This window comes from Oryctolagus cuniculus, chromosome X, assembly GCF_051225735.1.
Source record: "Oryctolagus cuniculus isolate XC-2025 breed Fujian yellow rabbit chromosome X, ASM5122573v1, whole genome shotgun sequence".
NCBI lineage: Eukaryota > Metazoa > Chordata > Mammalia > Lagomorpha > Leporidae > Oryctolagus > Oryctolagus cuniculus.
This window is the reverse complement of record NC_142888.1, coordinates 107356318-107375974: the sequence shown is the minus strand read 5'-3', so window position 1 is coordinate 107375974 and position 19657 is coordinate 107356318. Positions and strand designations below refer to the sequence as shown.

Here is a 19657-nt window from a genome sequence, read left to right as displayed (position 1 = left end):
CGTAAAGCAGAGCGGGGCTGGCCTCATAGTTTAAAGCTGGAGAGATGGAACTGAGCAAAGGCAGTTTATTTGCTTGGAAAGGGGTCAGATTGAGCCTCTCAGTGCAGGATGAGGTCAACATATGTGATTTTTTTTTTGTTCTAATCAACAAGGCCTGTTTTGGAGACAAGAGGCTTAAAACAGAAAGGAATGGGGGTGGGAATCCGCAGTGACCTACTGCAGGCTGCTTCCTTGAAGGAAAATGAGCAGCTTCTCAAGAGACCCATTTAGACAAAGGAACTCTCCCCTCCCTTCCACCCCTACCCCTTCCCTTTCCCGCTCCCCTCATGTTTGGCTGCTGCAATATCCCTTCTGTCCGTGTTCCCCTGACCCCACCTAATGCTGGGCACCCTTGCTAGCCTCGAGCTTGCGGGGCCCCAGTCCCAGTGCCTTGCTTTCTGGGCAGAAGGGAACTCCTGCCAGGCTCCGAGGTGAGGGAAGGACTGCCTCTGGCCTCTTTCCCACCTTATCAGGGAATTTCTGGCGGGCACAGACACATGTACACAAAACCACACACAGATACACAGAGCCCAAGCCAGTGATGACGTTCCCCTGCCTGGCTGGTTCTACATATGGGTGTGACTAGGTCAGAGTACAGGGAGGGTCTAAATATTTAGATACTGGACTGCCAAGGCCTGGTTGGAAACCAGGGAGCATCGCAAAATGGACATTCTGGGGATGGAAAACAGCCCCTGACATGTGGAAGCTCGCCTGCTACTGGCAGCAAGGCCTCAGTGTTGCTAGCAAGCGGCCTAGCACTTAAAAAGTGACGTCTGCGGCACACAGACGGACTCACTACATCGTCGTTCCTCATGATCACTCTGTGACCGTGATGAGTCAAGACAGCAACAAGACCACTCCATAATCATGTGTGAGCACAGACAACAACAGGAACGGTGCCCAAACCACCAAACTCGCCCAGCACCTCCCTGTCCTGGCTAATCTGAGTGCCTGCGGCTTCCTTAGCCATCGCAGCTCCAGCCTCGCTCTGGCTCTGCCTGCCTACTGGATCACGTTTCTTTAATAAAGATACGCAACTGGTTCAGAATGACCCACTGCTTCCTGACGGCACCCGATCCACAGCAACACTGGGCTTCATTCAACCCTCCCCAAATCCCCCGACCCAAGCCAAACCCTTTCTGAAGTCTTTCCCGGGACGCTCTTTCTGAGATATCCCATGATTCTCCACAGCGTGCCTTCTCTCTTGCTGCAACGGGCAAGACACCCTAACTCAAACATGAGGCCGGCGCCGTGGCCCACTAGGCTAATCCTCCGCCTTGCGGCGCTGGCACACCGGGTTCTAGTCCCGATCGGGGCGCCGGATTCTGTCCCGGTTGCCCATCTTCCAGGCCAGCTCTCTGCTGTGGCCAAGGGAAGTGCAGTGGAGGATGGCCCAAGTCCTTGGGCCCTGCACCCCATGGGAGACCAGGAAAAGCACCTGGCTCCTGCCATCGGATCAGCGAGATGCGCTGGCCGCAGCGCGCTGGCCGCGGCGGCCATTGGAGGGTGAACCAATGGCAGAGGAAGACCTTTCTCTCTGTCTCTCTCTCACTGTCCACTCTGCCTGTCCAAAAAAAAAAAAAAATGAGAGTGTTCCCGGGAGTCTCTGGCCAGCCGGAGGGCACTAACAACTTGGAAACCAGTGACTAGTCTCGTCCGGAGGCCCACTGCCAGGCTGAGACCCCTGTGGATTTTGCCTAGTCCTGCACCTGCCTGAAGACCTGGCCTAGTTCCGGTGCAGCCTCCAAGGTCTGCGTCTCGGGTGCAGAAAACCCAGACATCACCTCGCGTGCCTGGCTTCCCAGGCAGTTTCCCGCCTCAGTTGTCCCAACACTTGCAGTGCAGTCCAGAAGTACTCTAACATGGGCTGTGAATTTATAATGACTCCATAAATGTAGTCATTTGGGTAACATTTTCTGAGCAGCTACTGCGTGCTGTTGGACTCAGCTAGGCCCTGGAGATAAAACGATGAGTAATACATGGTCTCCACCTTCAATGGCTTTATAACCTAGTGGCAGCCACGGACAAGTCAGCTGGGACTATCAGCCCAACCCAAGTGCACAGACAATAACGCGTGAGTTCTGACTGCAGCTCCATTGCCCCTCAGATGGCGCTACGTCTTGTTTCTCTTCTAGGCTTTTCCTTCACCGGCCAAACCATGATTCTCCCCCCTTCTCAATGCTTTATCAGCCCTGTCCTCACTAGCAATAGAACATAGGGAACGCTCTGCTTAACATAGGATGGAGGGGCAGGTGCTGTGGTGTAGCATATTTAAGCAGCTGCCTGTGGTGCCAGCATCCTGTATGGGCACCGGTTCGAGTCCCGGCTGCTCCACTTCTGATCCAGCTCCCTGCTAATGCACCTGGGAGAGCAACAGAAGATGGCCCAGGTGCTTGGGCCCCTGTCACCAACGTAGAAGACCCAGAAGAAGCTCCTGGCTTCAGATCAGTTCAGCTCCGGCCATTGCAGCCATCTGGGGAGTGAACCAGCGAATGCAAGATTCTCTCTCTCTCTCTTTCTCTAACTCTGCCTTCCAAATACATACATAAATCTTTAACAAAACAGAACAAGACGGAGCTGACACTCCTTCTACCCAGAGATCGCACGCTTCTCTCTTCACTTTTCCCCAGGGCTTTCCTTCTCCCTCCTTCCTCTCTCAACAGTCACCCCTACTCTGTGTGTGTTTTTTTTCTGCAGGCCCCGGCCATATGCTCCCTGCCCACAGTTTTTCTCCTGGAGCAGTGGAAAGAGCTCTGTGCTGGACCTAAATGGCAGTGCCACCGCATACCGCCTTGATGGCCTTGAGTTACTCGCTTAGGGGTCAGCTTCCTCATCTGTAACACGAACACCTTCCACTTTCAGCCCTAGCCCACTCTGTCTGGAGAAGTTTCTTGGTGCTTGCTCATCCGTCCCTGACTCCAGTTGCTTTTCATCTCCGAGGTCTAGAGCAGAAGCTCATGGAGACCGAGGCTCTGGGCGAGTATCTTCCCACCACGTCTCTGCTGTCCCTTTGGTTCAACCAGATTTACAGGTTTGTTGGTTGGGGGAGGGGTGTTTTTGTCTTCTTTATACTTTATGGTTCTTTTTAAAATTTTCTATACTGATTTATTTCCAAGGCAGAGTGACGGAATGCCTGGGATCGAGTGCCGTCTCTGTTTCTGGTCCAGCTTCCTGCTAATGCTCACCCTGGGCAGTAGCAGGTGATGGCTCAAGTACTTGGGGCCCTGCTCATATGATTCTTCTTTGAGCTAGCAAGCTACATCTGGAAATCACACCCTGCCTTATTTCTTCTCCATGGAGCATTTCCAGGCTCCATGAAATGTGCCTTTAAACCCTGAATCTCTCCCAGGAAAGCTCTACAGAGGGACTGTTCTCAGCCATGTTCCTAGCACATACATTCCCACCTAGCCCCAGCAAACACACCCCGCAGAGGTGGCAGGTGGACAACCACCATAGCCCAGGGCCCATCCCAACCATGCCGAGAAAACCCCCTTCATAACACACAAGCCCTGAACCCCGAGACCCGCGCTCACTCCCCACCCCCTCCAGCTCTGAGTCCATGGCCATTTCCACACTGAACACGGCCTTGGCAGAGCTGTGCCCTGAAGGTCGGTGACAAGTGAGTCAGGAAGTCTGTACGCTTCAGCATCTGGCTCTTACAGACAAAAGGAAATTGCATAGTGGAAAAGAATGACAATCCAGTACCCAGATTCTCGGGGTGGGAAAGAATGCTTCCAGGCCACGCCCCTTCCAGAAAGAAAGGAGAGTCAAGGTGTTTCAGACACCAACAGAGCCCCTCCAACTTGAAGCCTTCCCTGGCTGGGGGGGTGGGGGGGTGGTCTGAGGCTTTTGGCTACCTTTAAAAAAAAAGATTTTTATTTATTTGAAAGAATTGCGGAGAGATAGAGATAGAGAGAGAGGTCTTCCATCTGCTGGTTCACTACTGAAATGGCCACAACAGCTGGAGCTGAGCTGAGCCGAAGCCAGGAGCCAGGAGCTTCTTCCAGGTCACCCACGCAGGTGCAGGGGCCCAAGCACTTGGGCCATCTTCTACTGTTTTCCCAGGCAGAGAGTGGGACTGGAAGTGGAGCAGCTGGGACTAGAACTGGCGCTTCAGGCCAGGGCTTTAACCTGCCATGCCACAGTGCTAGCCCCAACTACCTTGTTGAACTAACACACCAAGCAACCAGTGTGGGATTCTGATCTGCCACCCCAGCAGAGGTGTGATGAGCCAAACCAATCTGGCTGCCCCCCCCCCACGCCCGCATTGAAACCAGTGGCACAAGTGGCAGGGTGAGAACTGGAAATCCTTCACCTCAAAGTTCCCCCACCCCAACCTGAACCGGTTCCAATACTAAGTTCCTGGAGGAAAGGCCCTGTGACCTGGCCTGTCATCAGGACCCCTCACAAGGCAGGGCACCCTTAGGGGTGGGGAATCTTTTCTACTGCCAAGGGCCATTTAGGTATTTATAATATCATTCGTGCACCAGGCAAAATGATCAACTTAAAAATTAGCCTGCTATGGATTTATGGAATTTCAAGGCCCACCTGCGGTTGCCTGGATAAGGCCAGACCAAAGGATTTCGCGGGCCTTATATGGCCCTCGGGGCCTGGCGTCCCCCACTCCTGCCCCATTCTGTCAATGCCCGGCCGATTCATTGGCACAGAAGTTTCCAAAGAAGGGATCAGAGCTTTCGGGTGAACCCCCCCAGTTACTCGTGAGGCCCAAGGGAGAGAAAGAGCACCCCAGACGCTCTCCACTCAGCAGGCGCTTCCCACAAAGGATACCTTAGTGGGACCTTTGCCCAAAGTCGCAAACACGCAGTTCCCTCTCGGGCATTCCCTGCAGGCCTCCGAACAGCGCCAAGCGACCAGGCGGGAAGAGAAGCGCGAGGGTCTCCATGGGGACTCGCGCGTGCCACTTCCCTCCCAGCCGCCCCCCCTCCCCCAAATCTTTGCCTGGAGCCCACAGCCGCCCTGGTACACCGGACAGGACAGGGAAGGTGGGCGGGAGCAGGAAAGTAGGGATTGAGGGGAAGTTTCAAGGGGGCGTGCCGGCAGGGGGAGGATTATCGTTCTCATGAGTCAGCGACCAGGCCCGGCGTGACTTCACTGCTTCCCAAGAAGAGGCGCCCGGGGCAGGGCGCAGCTCGGAGTGCGGCAGCGGGAGTGGAAGGTCGGAGCACCGGGTGCCTGAGCGGGATGGGCCTCAGGGCTGGGCCGGCCAGGCCACTCGGGGCTGTCGTGGCACGCCAGCGGGGAAAGCGGGGGAGGTGGTGGGTGGGTGGGGGAGGCAGCCGAGCCCACCTCTTCTGCTCCTCCTCCTCGGAGGCCAATTCCCGCCACCACGCCAAGAGCCGCGCGGAGTGCGCTCCTCCTGCAGGTGGCGCTGCAGAGGCGCCCTGCGGGGAGGGGCGGAGAGCTCAGCCCCCACCGAGAATCCGGGATTTGGGGGGTGCGTGAGCCGCAAAACGAGGTGGCAGGGGAAGGACGTGAGGGGCCACCAGAGCCCCGCCGCCCCTCGAGCCAGCCGCCCCGGACTCTAGAAAAAGCGATGTTCCCATCCAAGGGACGGAAGAGGCGGGAGAGCGACGGGCGGCGCCAGAGACCCGGCCTAGGGCTGGCCAGTGCGCGCTTTTCCGCAGTCTCTCGGGCCGTTTCCCAGGCTCCGCAGAGTTCGAGGCAGCTCTTCGCTTCGGCTAAGGGATTGCGGTTTGCGGGCCGTGTTTGCTCTCCCGGGATGGCGCGCTTGACCCGCGCGCGCGGGCCATAGAATGGAAACTTTGAGTCGCGTCTCGGGCGTTGGGGGTGGGTTTCCTTGCACAGCCGCTTTCTATCTGGCTCCCTTGAGACCAAGAATGCATCTCTAACCCAGGGACACAGACTGTGGCCAGGTCTGGGGCGCAGGATTCATTCTAGATGAGGGTGAGGGGCCCAGCCTCATGCGACAGCAGGGGTTCCGTGTTTGTTAATGCAGCCAAAAAAGAAGAAAGCTGACAGTCCGATCTGGGATTCAAACTTGGGACCTTGGTCTCCGTAGACAGAGCTTTGTGTCGCTAACTCCTTGCAGGCCCCGAGTTCTCGAAGTCCTGTGATGCTGCCTTGGACCTCCCCGCGGTGGTTCATGGCTATGCGGTGGCTGCTTAGTTAGCGTACTGAGAAAATCAGAGCACAAAAATAGCCTGTGGCCAGACACCTTTGAGCTGAAGAGAAGAGGTGTTGGGGGCTTCTCTCCCTCTCCAGTGGCTATTTCCACCGTGCGGCCTTTACGTATAAACTCTGCGGGCAGCGTGTCCCCTTTTTCGGTGCCAAGACATCAAAGCCGCGCTGCGACCTAGGGTTCCGGGTGTCTCTTCTCCCCGGTCAGCTCATCCATCCAACTCTCCTGCTTCCAGGGTGTCCAAAGCCATCTGAGAAAGTTATCTAAAGATTTTTTCCGTAGAGGATGGGGGGAGGGGAAGGGAGTGGGAACCCCACAGGATCCTAAACGTTCCCAGGTTTCACTGTGTGCCAGGAGAAATACCGTCTGTCTCCCGCCCAGACCTCAGAGGCCGGGCCTCCTTCCTACAGGGCGGTGCCCAGCTATTCCTGGAAACCGGCTCCTTTCTGGGAGCCCCCTCCCCAAGGTGCCTGCTCCCAGAGCACCGCTGAGGAAAAGGATCAAATTGGCCAAGCTTGATGCCCCCGCTGCGTCCCCCCCCAGCCTCCGCTTTCTGCCGCTCCCCGTCGCCCCCCCCCCCCGCGCCCGCTTTCTGATCCACAGTCCTCAGTCTGCGACCACCCCGCGATGCCACCGGGCTGCGGCTCTCCCTCCAGCCTGGCCCTCCGCCCCACTAGGTGGCTGGGAGAGGATCTGATAGACTAATTTGTGTTAATGTGATAATGGGCACTAATGGGGTCACGTGTGAACCACGGGCCAAGTGCTAGCACAGCCGTCACTGCCTCAAGCCCACGTCCAGGCTGCAGGGATGGGAATTTCAGGCTGACTAATCGCCACCGCCTGCTGGAGGGGGTGGGGGAGTGGGAGGAACCGAAGCCCGGGGGGACGATCCCAGGGTGCTAGTGCGTCCGAGCTGCTGCCTGGGTTTCAGTTTCAGCCTTGGCTGACACTTTCCTCCGCCGAGTGGAATCGCTTTGCTTCCCCCGCAGCCCCTCTCCCTCCCCCGCTGCCCCCCTTTTGCACTGCTGGCCTCCCTCAGTCAAGCCCTTCGCTTTGAGAGATGGGAAGATAATTTGGCAGCCAGCGGGGGGGGGGGGGGGGGGGGATGTACACGTAGACACCCTCCGACGCACAGGCTCACAGCCCCGCTGCCTTGCAGACACACACTTGCACACGCCCTCCACAAACACACAGGCACGCGCGACGGGGCTCGCCATGCACATCGGAGCGCCGAGCACTCGCCCGCCCGCATGCACGCACGCACCACACGCACGCAGGCACGCACGCAACCGGCCCCGGGGTTGCGGCCTCGCCTCGCCTCGCCGCTGGCTGTGAGAGCCGCCCAGGCACACATGGGTGGGGGAGGCCCAGCCAGAGGCCTCTCCCCCGCACAGACCCACACGCACACCGGCACGAGTTGGAGATGGCTTCCTCAAAAGAGAGCTGGAAAGTTTGCTGCCAGCGAAGGGGCCTAGACATTCCGCGAAATGACTCACACTGCACCTTTGTGGACATTAAATGTTGTCTTTTTCTGCGTTAAACACCAACAACCAAGAAGCCTCACCCCCTGCCGTGGGGGTAGGGTGAAGTGGAGGAGCTCTCCCGTCGGGCCTCCGCCTCCGCCAGTGGGGCAGTCCTGAGAGAGCAGAATCTCCTACCTCCTGGTTCATACCTCAGGCCAGGCCTGCCTCTTGGCAGGATGCCAACTGGGTGAACTTGGGGAGCCAGGATGCCTTCCACAGGCTGCCCCCCCCAGCCCACTTCATTCCCCCATCCTGGGCCCCTGCGGTCTGGCTGGTGTCCCCCTGTGGGGTTTCCCAGCCTGAGCCCTTCCCGATGGCTCCTGCTGATCAAGACAGTCTGTCTTTACTGCCATCGCCTCTTTATTGCACAACTCCAGGGGGCGCCATTCACCTTCTAGATCATGTAGGGCCCCATGAGATGTGACCGGAACCCCCTCCCTTCACCTGGCCCTCTTTTTCCTCTACTTGTGTCCCCATCCCCCAGCCACCACCCCCCACCCCGCAGAAGTCACATGGTGCTCCCTCTGGCAAAACATCCTTGACATCCTGGTCCACCTGCACTGGCTGCAGACAGATCGCTCAAGGCCAGGGCCACCCCCCACCCCCAGCTTCACACTGAGGACACATTAGAGATCAGAGAGACACAAGATAGGTGTCCAGACAACAGATGCTGAGGCCTGAGAGATTAACTCTGGTTGCGCTGGACAATGGCCCACAACCCCTGGTTGCTGCCTTGCCTGATAAGTGCCCAGAGCAGGTGCCTGCCCCTCTGCCCATGCCCCAGGCACTTTTCCCGGGCTGAGCTCTGGCTCTAAGATAAGGACTGCGAACCAGTGGGGTTGGAGGCTCTATGGGGCTTGTCGTCATTTGCGGAATGCTGTCTGAAGTCACTTCTTCCTTGTTTTTGTTTTTCCGAATGAACTACAAACTTGGGTCTCTGCCTTCCCCGATTCCTCCAAATCTCTCACCATTCCAGAGGGGCAGCCCAAGGGGCACTGATCTGTGGCCCCAGCACCAGCCCGCCCTCCCAGCAACCACCCTGCCCGTGGTTGTCACACTGAGCGTCCCACGCACCCACCGCCACCCAGGGCCCCACAGCACCTCCTTTCAGGCCGGCATCTTCCTTCAGGAGCGCGGCCTCCCCCGCCCCGCCCAGCTGCTGCTCAGCTCACAAAGAAGTGAAACCCAGCGGTCCTCGGAAGTTTTGCAGGGGCTCTCATGGTGGTGCCTGGGGCCAGCCTGAAAGGGAGACAGGCACCGCCCCATTTTCATCACTGTCAGCTGAGTCAGATGGGGGCATCAAGTGGTTTTGCAAGAACCCCAGACAGGCATGCTTCCCCAGGTAGGTGGCTGGCCAGGTGAAAGGCACGGTTCGGGACGTTGCTACCGTCCATGTCCATCCGTCTGCATGCCAGTGTTTTAGCCTGGCACACTCCCCGCACCCCGCCCCTCCCCTCCCCATTCAGGCCAGAGCAAGAAACTGCCACCCAGGAAGAGGAGTGTTGCTTTAACCTATCCCAGGGAGTTTTACTCCATAGCTACGCAGCAAGATTTTCAGAATAAACCCTTCTTACGTGGGCCAGCCACCACCTCCTGGGACTTGGAGACTTCTGCCCGTCACTTGCCTAACCCAGAGGCTTGTTCTGTAACACCAATGGATGCAAACGTGGATAACTGCACACAACGGAAAGTGGCTGCCGGCTTCTTCGTGGAAAGGAGGCCGCTCGGCTCCTGCAGGCCTCGGGGTCTGAGGCCTGAGGCCTGAGAGCAGCGAGTTGGGGTTGGAGAGTGGGGGAATCCGGGCTGGCAGGAGAGAGGCTGAGCATGGCATCCATGGGCAACTCGACAAGGGGAATTCCTGCCAACTCAGGGAAGGAGCTGCTGGCGGAGGAGACAGCGTGGCTGTCGCCAGGAGAGTGGTGATCTCAGCCTGGCTGGGGCTCACCCTCGGGGTGAGTGAGGAGTGAGGAACCAGGTGGGGAAGCGCTGGCAGGCTGCGTGGTAGCAGGGCCGTGGGGAAGGGCGGCCAGCAAGGTCATCTGGGAGGCCCATGGTTCCCCAAGGTGAGGTCAGTACAAGATTTTCTACGAGGGGGTGGGGTTTGCTTTGGCTACCACTGCGAGATCATGAGAGTGTGGTTAGATCCGTGGCTGGGGAAGGTGGGAACTTCTGGGATTCCCACCAGCTCCGGACTGCAGGTCCCTGGCAGACTTTAGGGTCAGTCACCATGACCTGGTCACCAGTGCTGACCTCTCTGTCCCTGCCCTTCGGAAGAGGAAGCCCTCTCTTGACGCTCTGCCTTGCACCTTGCTGTAAACCACACACACTCACAGGAGCCGTCCACCATTAGACCTCGGCCGCTTCCGCCCCGGGCCCTGGCCCTGGCACACTTTCTCCCCAGGAGCTGGGTTGAGAGAGCGAAATGGGGGTGAAGATGAGGCTGAGGAGAGCTAACATTTATTTACCGAGCACTTACCACATACCAGGTTCTCTCAGTCCGTCCTCACCACAGCCTTGTGTGGCAGGTTCTTATTATTCCCAATTGAAAACTTGGGAAAGTGAGGCTCAGAGAGCTGAAGTAACCTGCCCAAAGCCACACAGCTGCAATGGGAACCCAGATCTGTCTGATGTTAGAAACCACTGAGCTTTTAGCAAAATGGGAAAGTCTGTGTGTGTGTGTGTGTGTGTGTGTATTAGTGAGTTTTGAGGTCAAGCTAAAGGGGGGGCATAGGGATGTCTTGTAGCTACCATGGATTTAAGAGGAGGAGTCTCACAGGTGGGTGAGAGGCCAGCAGAGAACTGTGCGTCTTCAGTGTGCAGAGTCCCTGGAGAAAGTGTGCCTACTTGTCCAAAAGACCAAAACAACAACAACAGCAAAAGTGGAAATTTGCTCTTGCCGCTTGTTTCCGGGGCCTGGCTGTGGGCAGCCAAGAGGTCTCAGGGGCCAGTGGCCCAGGTCAGCCCCGTGCTCTTTCCTCGGCAACCTGTAATGTGCAGCCACCTTGCTGCCATCATCTCCCACCCCTCCTGTCCCCCAGTCCTGTGCCCAGGCTGGGGGAGCAGGCAGATGCTGGTAGCTGAGCAGGTAGGTCCCTGAACCTTAGGCCCTTTGGCTCCCCCACCATTTAGGACTCTTCCCATCCCCCACTGTGGCGGGAGCCGGGGGGGGGGGGGGGCCCTTCAGCTTTGCTGCTTACTGCCAAGGCTAAGGCCTGGCTGGGCTCCTCCCCAAGACCTTGTGGAGCTATCAGGAGTGACAATTCCTAGCAGCCTCTTCTCCCAGTGCCTCCTAGTTGTAGGACCAGGTATGGGCACCAAGGAAGGTCAGAGGAGGGAGAAAAGGAGACACAGAATGGGAGACCCGGGTTCAAGTGGGTGCCTGGAATACAGTGGCCTGGCTTTGAACTGGAGGGAAAGAGTAGGCATGGGCTTTCTCCCAGCACCCCAACTCTGCAGCCTTTACACCTGCTGGGCCAGCCCTAGGCTCACTTCCCTAGTTCCCCAAAACCTCCCAGCCTTCCACGATGTCCTTGGCTCTATTGCTTCCGAATAATATTCCCTGGGCATCTCCTGGTGGCCTCCTTCACTGCCCTGCCCGCCCTCCTGCGGGGGGTCCCTAGGCAGCAGGCGCTCAAGAACACCGCGTGCACACTTTCGGGGTCTTAGGGGTCAAGCGAGCAAGAGCGTAGGGCACTGGCCCAGGGAGCCGGCCACAGCCTTCCAGCGTCCTTGGGGACATTGTGTGGGGGCTTCCCGCCGGGAAGGGCTAAGTCGGGGCTGAGTGCCACGTGAGCGGAGTTGGGGGTGGGGGTGCCGGCCAGGGCAGCGGCACGCGACGTGGGCTTTGCGGGAGCCCTGCCTCCGCTGTACCTCTGGGGGGCGAGCGAGCTGCGAGGGGAAGGAGAGGCGGCGCGGGCCCCTGGCACCGCTCCCCTTTGCCGTGCTGGCGACCGCTGCGGGCCGGGGGTGGAGGGGCGCTGTTTCCACCGACAAGCCTTGTCCCTCCCTCGCTCCCTCCCCACCCCGCCCGCCCGTGGTCCCTCCCGTCGGTCCCTCCCTCCCGCCCTGCCTCGTTCGCGCCCGCCCCAGACGCCGCCTGCCGGGACGTGTGTGTGTCTCTCTAGTGCAATTTCCCCTTTCGCTCGGTAGTCTCAGCGCAGGTCTCCGCTGGCTCGCGCCCCCTCCACGGGCGCCCCGCCGCCCCTTCCCTGGGCCCGGCCCTGCCCCACGTCCACCCAGATCCCCCAGGGCTCCACCCCGCCCCCCACGGGTCGCCCCCCCCCCCCCGGCTCGATTTATCAGGGGCGCCGCCGCCTCACCTGGCATTTGCATCTCGCCCTCCAACTTGCCATTGGCGGCGCGACGTGTGGGAGAGCCCTGCGCCTCGCCCGCCCGGACCAGCCTGCCCCGGCGCCGAGGTGAGTCACGGGCGCGGGGCGGCGGGGGCAGGCGGGCAGGGAGCAAAGGAGGGAGGGAAGGAGGGAGGGAGGGAGCGAGGGGGACCGCGGCCCCGGCGGCGGCCGCGGGGACGGACCGGGCGCCGCGCTCAACTTCCACTTCTCCTTTCGCCGGCGCCACTTGCCGGCCGGGCGTCCGAGGGGAGCAGGCGGGCTGGCGGGGCTGAGGACCCGCTTGTCGGTCCCCGGAGCGGACCACGGCGACCCGAAAAGCCACTCGGCCTCAGGTACGTCGATGGCGCCGGCTCTTCGAGCTTTCAGGGACCTCGAAAAGTTTGCCTGAGGGCGGGATCGAGGACGCTGGGGCCCCGGAGTGGGGCTAGGGGGCCGGGAAAGGGTGGAAAAGCCGCAGCGTGCCGAGTGTCGCCCTGGCCTCGCCCTACCGCGTGTTAAGTGTTGGGGAACGTGGGCTTCTGATCCAGGACCAGATTTGGACTCGATTCTCGGAGTCGACGTGGAGAGCCAGCTTTTCCCGCTCCCCGGGGCAGCCCGGATTCCGTGGCGGGGGGCCCCCCAAAGCTCCCTGCCCGAAGGCAGGAGGTTGGGCGGATTGTGGAGGGGCGGCGATTGATCGGGCGGAGGCGCGAGCGCGCGTCTAGGGCCAGGAGCTTTAGGGTCTCATACACGCACACTAACCCAGAACTTGGAGAATTGGATCGTCAAAAAAGAGACCTCTTGGCAGGGGCCGGAGTTTCCGTGTGAGCCAGCCGCCAGCCTTCCAGCTCCCGCGTTCCCGCTCACCCCGCTTCTCCCGCCCCTCAGTTTCCTCCCCGGCTGCCGCCCAGGCGACTCAGCAATCCGCGCGGGCGCGGGGTCCCCTGACGCCAGCGCCTCGCCTTTGGGAGTTTGGGGGACTGCCGAGGCGGTTGCGGCTTTATGAATTCACAGCCCCCTCCGCCGCACCCTAACCCAGCCGCCCTTTTTTTCACCGCTGTATGCCTGCGACCTGGCCTTCCTAACCAGAGTCACCGCCTGACCCCTTGGCACCTCTGCCAGATCTCCGGGCCCTCACCCCCGACACACACATCCCCCGATTGAGGGAGATGATGACCCTTTGATTCCTGCCCCTCATCCCTCTGCCCGAAATAGAGGCCTGTCTGGTCCTGCAGCTTCTTCGAGTTAATGTTTGACAGTTCATTGTGGCTAATCATTTTAATTAGCTCTTAAAGTGGGGAGGAACAGTTAACCTTGGACTTCTCGATTTTTGGCCTGGTGGGGCCTCAAATGGGAGGAGTGCTGAGGAGCTGGGGAGGTAGGAGCAGAAGTGAGGTCACCACCCCAGGGCCTGAGCCACTACTGCTGGCCCCAGCAGCTGGTGGGCACACCCACTGGGGACTCAGCCGGGGAGAGCTGACCCCCGGCCTGAGTGCCAGGTTGGAGGGAGGTGATGGGAACAGATCTAGCACTCCTCCTGGGGGAGACGGGACACTTTGGCCCTGAAAATGCCCCGTGAACATGTATGCCCAGCCAGAATGCAAATCCCTCCTAGCTGTTAACTTACCCAAGGCTTTTCCAGTTACCAAGTGTTTTCTCAGCCATTAATTCAGCCCCCCTAGTACAAAAACAGCCCAGGAGGAGTGATTTTGAGTTCAGTGAGGACTGTCTGGGAGGACTTGCGATTCCTGCCAGCCAGCGCTGGGAAGGGGCTGCCCGGCATGTGGTTGTCTCTGAGGCCAGGTCCAAACCCTGGGATCTCTTATTTGGGGCGGGGAGGGGGGGACAGGAGGCAGGCTCCACGTTGCCACCCTCACCCAGCCTCTTGCTGTGAGCCGAAGGAGTGGCTTGTTTGCAACTATGTCTGGCATTCCTCCCTCTGCTGGGTGATGTTTGCTCCGTGGTTGCTCAGGAACTGGCGCCCACCGCTGGACAAGCCGGGGGCCCCAAATCCCACCCTCCCCCTGCCTAGCCCTAAGGGGTTGCAGCGGGGACTGGGTCTTCTCTGCCCTAGATTGGGATGTGAACATCAGGGTGCTGTGGTGTGTCTGTCAAGGGCCTGACAGCAAGTGCAGAATGCCTGGAGCCTGCGAAAGTTGGGACTTTCGGCCTGGAGACGTCCAGCCTCACACAGGCCGAAAGGATTGGTTTCCCAGCAAAACCTGGGCGCCTAAACTTGGCCTTGGAACTCTCCACCGCACCCTACCTCCCGACTTTTTCATTGTACCTCCAGGCCCTGGAATCAGAGCATTTGTATTGAAGTCGCAGCATCGTCACTTACTCGCTCTGTGATCCAAATCACTTGTGTGCCTCAGTTTCCTCAGCTGTCAGACGAGACCTGCCTCATAAGGTGGTCATGAGGATCAAATGTCCAACTGCGTACAAGCTGGGTTTTAGACGAGTACACGGCATACAGCTACGTGTGAACCAGAAGTATGATGTTGTCTAATTCAGTGCCTGAAAGTCAGATTCGACCCTAACAAGCAGCTGCTGATATATATATATATATATATATATATATTTATTTGAAAGGCAGAGGCACAGAGAGAGAGAGAGAGAGAGAGACAGATTCTTCCATCTCTGGTTCACTCCCCAAATGGCCACAATGGCCAGAACTGGGCCAATCCGAAGCCAGGAGCCAGGAGCTTCTTCTGGGTCTCCCCCATGGGCAAGCGCAGGGGCCCAAGGAGTTGTGCCATCTTCCACTGCTTTCTCAGGCCACAGCAGAGAGCTGGATTGGAAGTGGAGCAGCCAGGACTCAAACTGGTGCACATATATGATGCTGGCACTGTAGGCGGTGGCTTTAGCTACCTTACAGTACTAGCCCCAAGTCATAAATATTAATAGCCATAATTGAAAGCTGGCCTCAAGCCCCTGAACCAGTGTGGGGATCCCAGGTGCTCTAGACTCGGGGGTGGGGGTTCTCTCCTTGCCTAAGGACCCCCTTTGGCTTCTGGTCTTGATCCCCCCTCCACACCACGCCCCAGGGGTCTGCCCTGGGATTTTCATGAACGAGAGTTGGGAAACTGGATTTCTCACAAGCTGCAGGTGGTATTATTTAGGGCGGCCCCCAAACACCCCTGGAGCCCCCTGGAGTGGCCGGGCTACTGCCCGCCACTGCCCCCAGACCTTCCTGAGGTCCCCCGCTGATCTGGGAAGGGCCGCAGGCAGCCATCTTTTCCTGACCCCAACCTGGGCCTGGTTCTCTGTCCTGGATTTCGAAGCTGCGAAGAGATTCCCAGCTGTACTTGCCCATGTATTTCCTTTATGGTTCTGAGACTGAAAAGTAGTTCTGCAGGGGAGAAAGGAAGCTCATGCGAGGTACCCAGAATCCCATGGGCGCTTTCCTAGGGGTCAGGGGCTTTTCTCATCAACACCAACCTGCCTGCAAATCTCCGGCCGCTGAGCCTCGTGCGTCCTGTAATAGCGGCCAGTGCTGCTAATGCCCTGTGCCTCGGGCCCCGGCGCTGGTTGCCAAGAAACTGCTGGTCGGGGTGCTTATGAGGGTTCTGACCTCCTAGGGGCTAGTGAGTTTCAATTCAGCAGACATTTATTAGCACCTACTGTGTGTCCAACCTGTGCTAGGCGCTGTGGGGAGCTGAGAGGAGGAGGCAGACGAGGTGACTAAGACACTGAAACAATCAGAGGCGAAGACAAGCAGCCAGGCCAGTGGCTGGTCAGGTGCTAATTGTGCTCCTTGGGGCAGAGGCCAGCACAGCCCGGACTTGTGAGGTCAGCAGCAGCTGGAGGAGGGAGGGCAGGCTTTATGAGGGATGCGGGCGCCAGCTAACCTTGAAGGGGGCTGGGGCCGCGAGGGGGAGACCAGGCTTAGCAGAAAAGGGAGAAAAGACGCCTTTTTCTCCATTCCCCAGCCACCGGCTGACCTTGGAAGCTGGGACCGTTGTTTGGCAAATGCATGTCACACAAAAGAGCAGGTCAGTGAGTGTGGGTGGCTCGGCAGGCTCACACCCTGCTGATCACCACTAGAGGAGTTGCGAAGTGACTGGCCCAGACAGAGCGCCCAGCCAGAACTGACAAGACATAGAGGTGGCCAGGCTTCCCTGCCACCCTTGCCAAGGGGTTTTCATTGTGAAAACCCCTCCCCAGCACACACACAGGCCCTGCAGGATGGGGAAGGACTGGGGGACCCCGCAGGGACAGCAAAACTGACCACAGGTATTCACGGCAGACATGGGCTGGCTGGCTGCCACCTTTCCCCGGGGGGGTTCTGGGACTTCTCGGGAAGGCCAGAGGTTCAGGTACAGGACCAAGCTTTGCAGAATAGCTCCTCCTCTGCCCGCTGGGACCTGAAAGCCAAAGACGTGCTCATGTTTCTGCCCAGACCACCAAGGACAAGCCATGTATTTGTTCTGCTGCTTTTGTGTCTCCCATGGCTAGGTGTGTGTGGGGGGGGAGGGGCATGGCATGGCTCTTATTGGGTTTAATTGGCTAAAGCATTCAGACACCTGCCCCCCAACACACACACACACACACACACACACATTCATTTGTGCTCTCTAGCTGCTCTCTTGACCCACCCCCTGCCCAGCACATCTCAACCCCAAAGGGACAAACCAGAGTACCCTGACTTCTTGGTTGGGAGATGGTGTCCTAAGGTGAGTGTATTGGCAGAGAGACCCCACTCTGCTCCCAGGGGTGAGGATGGGGGTCAGGAAGCAGGGAAGGGTATTCATGCAGAGAAAGTTCTGGAACATTTCTCCGAGAGGCTAACAAGAAGCCAGAGGTTAAGCCGCTTGCCTCGGCTGAGTAAGCTTTGGCCTGCCCTCCCACCTTCTCTACGGGTCTTTTTGTTGTTGTTGTTATCTCGCACTGGCACTTCCTGCCTCTGAGTCCACTTGCCCTTCCTGAAGGTTCCTTTCCTCTTCCAGCCTGACCCAATATCCGTCCCAAGAAGTGTTATTGTCCAGAGGAGGAAAGGCGCACATTCTGTGTTCCTAGCCCAGATCTGCCATTCAGCGGACATGTGGCCGCGGACTGGTGCATCTCAGTGCCCACATCGCAGGGCTGAGTGAGGAGTAAATGAAATACTCCACGTAAAGCCCCCGCCACAGTGCCTGGCACCCAGGAACCTCCCAGTTAGGTGGTTCTCTGCTGTTATTATTCCTGCGGCTGCTATTGTTGTTGTTGTTGTTATCATTTCCCCTCCACACACCCTTGACTTTGCCGACCGCCTAGGATCAACCACTTCTCTGGCAGTGCTGGCGGGGCCAGCCACACCCATTCCTGACACCCCAGAGGGAGATTTTCTAGGTTTTTCTGCTAAGTTTCTGCTAACAGATATAAGGAGGGTGTGTGTGTGTGTGTGCGCGCGCGTTCGTGTGTGTGTGTGTGTGCGTTCGTGTGTGTGTGTGTGTGAGAGAGAGAGAGAGAGAGAAAGGCTGCATGGGAGGCAGTGCTGGAGTGAAGGGTAGACTCAGGCTTCCGCTATTGGCCTGAACACTACTGTCTCTTCCCCTCATCGTTTTCATCTTGAGTGTCGCTCGCTGCAGAATACAGAGAGTAAGTTAGTTGTTTTCAGAGGAGACCCGACGTCACTTGTTATTACCCTACTGAGTGGAAAATTGGAAAGCCAGCTGGTCGGCCACTGCTTCCCCCCAGCCCCCTGTGCTCCAAGAGGTGATGAGTCCGTTCCGGGCCCATGGCCAGAGCAGGGGCTGGGGGCTGGTCTGCTTTCCCAAAGACCTCCCAGAAGGGAACACAGAGGTCCCTCTGCTATTGACTGTGTTGAGTTGGCTTCAGGAGTCTGGGACCACCTGCAAGGACAGGCAGCCCAGGATAAACGGAACCATGCCCATGCCGGAACCGTGCCGGGACCACCCCTGACGCAGCTCTGCGCTCTCAGTCCCTTGGTCCCCGCCTTTCAGGTTATAACTGCTAGGCCTTGGGGGAGGGGAGGGCAGGCAATTAGTCTTAACCTCCCCAGATTCCTGATGACCTGATAACAGGAGGTACTTAGACACAGACTGAAGAGATACTCTCTCTTTTTTTCCCAACATGCCCCCTGAGGATAACAGCTCTGCGGATTCCGTGAGAATCTGTGCACCGAAAACACCTGCCTCATTAGGCAACCACTTTCTTGGCACTGTGCTGACCCTCACTGAAACACCATAGGCCCAGCCCCCTCCTCAGAAGCGTCCCAACCCAGTTCTGGAGCCCGGAGTCACAGGTGGGAGTGGCCATGCTAAGCAGCCGATGGCACTCACCAGTGGCTGAGCGGGCGATGAGGGGTCTGACGGCTTGTCCAGAGGAAGGTCTTGCTTCTCGTTCCTCGGCTGCATTGGGGAAGGCTTCCTGGAGGCTAGAGGGCAAATGGCCATGCAAAAGAGGAAAGAGAGACCATGGGTGGTGCTCTCGGGGCATTCCAGGCTGCTGGGACGAGAACGTGGGCATGGGAATGAGCAACAGATAAAATAACAAGAGGCCCATTAGAATCGGCACACGCAATGAGTCCCGTGATCCTATATTTGTCTCTCTTGGTGTTTTCTAGGAGAGCCCGGGTGTCTTTGCCTCATTTGTCTCCAGTGCCATTATGGAGTAGTATTCCATAGGAACGTGACACAGCAAAGATAGACAGGAAGGGTCTGCTGTTATTGTTACCGTTGTTCTCATTTTATCCAATCTGGGGACCTTTCTCTTTCTTTTCAGTTAACAGTTTTATGGAGGTCATATGGACGCATAATAAAATGCACATATTTCCAAGTGTACAATTTGATCATACCTGATGTATGTCTATACCTGCGAAACCGTCACCACAATCAAGAGTGCGTGTAGGCGTCACTCCCAGGAAGTGGCCTTGTGCCGCCCCTGGGAGATCCCGCCTTCCCGTGCTGAGCCACAGCGGCTCTGCTCTCTGGGGAGCTGGCATGTTCTATGAAATCGTTGTAGGAAACTCTGCTCGTTTTGGTTCTGCCTTCTCTCACTGCACATATTTCTTTTAAGACTCGTCCAGGTTGTTGATATATCAGTATTTCATTTCTTTTTCTCGCTAGGTGGCATGCCATTGTATTGGTAGACCATACATTATCCATTCATTAGCTGATGGACACTTGGTGGTTTTTTTCCCCAGTTTGTATCCATTACAAACAAAGCTGCTATGAATATCTATGTACAAATTTTTTATGGCCCTATATTTCCTTGGCTTTTGGTTAAATTCCTAGGAGTAGAATAGCTGAATCATATTGTTGTGTAGGTTCAACATTATTTTTAAAGATTTTATTTATCTATTTGAAAGGCAGAGTTGCAAAGAGAGAGGGACACACACACACACACACACACACACATATATATATATATATAGAGAGATTTTTTTTCTAAAGACCTATTCATTTATTTGATAGGCAGAGCTACAAAGAGCCAGAGGCAGAGAGAAAAAGACAGACAGACAGACAAGGCTGTGCCAGACCCAACTCAGGAGCTTCAATCCAGGTTTCCCACAGGGGATGCAGAGGCCCAAGCACTTGGGCCATCTTCCACTGCTTTCCCAAGTGCATTACCAGGGAGCTGGATCAGAAGTGAAGTAGGGG

The 19657-nt window shown here is 57.6% G+C and overlaps 1 protein-coding gene and 1 long non-coding RNA gene across 6 annotated transcripts in view; one reads left to right on the top strand and one right to left on the bottom strand.

Moving 5' to 3' along the window:
* LOC149119718 (uncharacterized) overlaps nt 1–12179 on the bottom strand; it is a 46624-nt gene extending 34445 nt beyond the window's left edge. The window contains exon 1 of one of the 2 annotated variants that reach the window (XR_016227727.1): nt 12042–12179. This is a non-coding gene — a long non-coding RNA (uncharacterized LOC149119718). The remainder of the gene's footprint in view (nt 1–12041) is intronic. The other variant, XR_016227726.1, reaches the window with a different exon arrangement.
* Nucleotides 11850–19657, top strand: part of ELF4 (E74 like ETS transcription factor 4) — a 37310-nt gene continuing 29502 nt past the window's right edge. Inside the window, exon 1 of one of the 4 annotated variants that reach the window (XM_051827501.3) lies at nt 11850–12140. The gene's annotated coding sequence lies outside the window, so the exon portion shown is untranslated. Of the gene's footprint in view, nt 12141–12210; nt 12407–19657 lie in introns of those variants that run through there. The other 3 variants (XM_002720289.6, XM_017349785.4, XM_089323874.1) reach the window with 3 other exon arrangements.